We start from the raw sequence: 1,140 nt of genomic DNA, 5'->3' as shown, positions 1-1,140 counted from the left end.
ACCATTTTTTATTTTTTTATTTTGAATATCCATTTTCCTTACAAGCAGAGAGCTTCAAAGTTAGAAAAATGCTACATTTTCAATTTTTTCATCAAATTTTGGGATTTTTCACCAAGAAAGGATGCAAGTTACCACAAAAACTTACCACTATGTTAAAGTATAATATGTCACGAAAAAACATTCTCGGAATCAGAATGATAACTAAAAGCATTCCAGAGTTATTAATGTTTAAAATGTCAGTGGTCAGAATTGCAAAAAATTAGTCCTTAAGGTGAAAAAGGGCTAAGTCCTTAAGGGGTTAAATAAAAATCTATGAATAAATAATAGAATATTGGATAAACTTAAGACCAGGATCTGCTATATTAACCCCTTAACGACGCAGGACGTATATTTACGTCCTGCGCCGGCTCCCGCGATATGAAGCTGTCCTGTATCATATCGCGTCGGTCTCGGCGCTCATCAACGGCCGGGACCCGCGGCTAATACCACACATCGCCGATCGCGGCGATGTGCGGTATTAACCCTTTAGAAGCGGCGGTCAAAGCTGACCGCCGCTTCTAAAGTGAAACTGAAAGTGACCCGGCTGCTCAGTCGGGCTGTTTGGGACCACCGCGGTGAAACCGAACAGCTGACCGGACACCGGGAGGGCCCTTACCTGCCTCCTCGGTGTCCGATCGACGAATGACTGCTCCGTGCCTGAGATCCAGGCAGGAGCATTCTAACGCCGATAATGCTGATCACAGGCGTGTTAATACACGCCAGTGATCAGCATAGGAGATCAGTGTGTGCAGTGTTATAGATCCCTATGGGACCTATAACACTGCAAAAAAAAATGTAAAAAAAAAGTGTTAATAAAGGTCATTTAACCCCTTCCCGAATAAAAGTTTGAATCACCCCCCTTTTCCCATAAAAAAAATAAAACAGTGTAAAAAAATAAATAAATAAACATATGTGGTATCGCCGCATGCGTAAATGTCCGAACTATAAAAATATATCATTAATTAAACCGCACGTCAATGGCGTACGCGCAAAAAAATTCCAAAGTCTAAAAAAGCGTATTTTGGTCACTTTTTATACCATTAAAAAAATGAATAAAAAGTGATCAAAAAGTCCGATCAAAACAAAAATCATACCGATAAA

The sequence above is a fragment of the Hyla sarda genome, chromosome 1, assembly GCF_029499605.1.
Source record: "Hyla sarda isolate aHylSar1 chromosome 1, aHylSar1.hap1, whole genome shotgun sequence".
Taxonomy (NCBI): domain Eukaryota; kingdom Metazoa; phylum Chordata; class Amphibia; order Anura; family Hylidae; genus Hyla; species Hyla sarda.
This window is presented reverse-complemented; position numbering follows the sequence as displayed.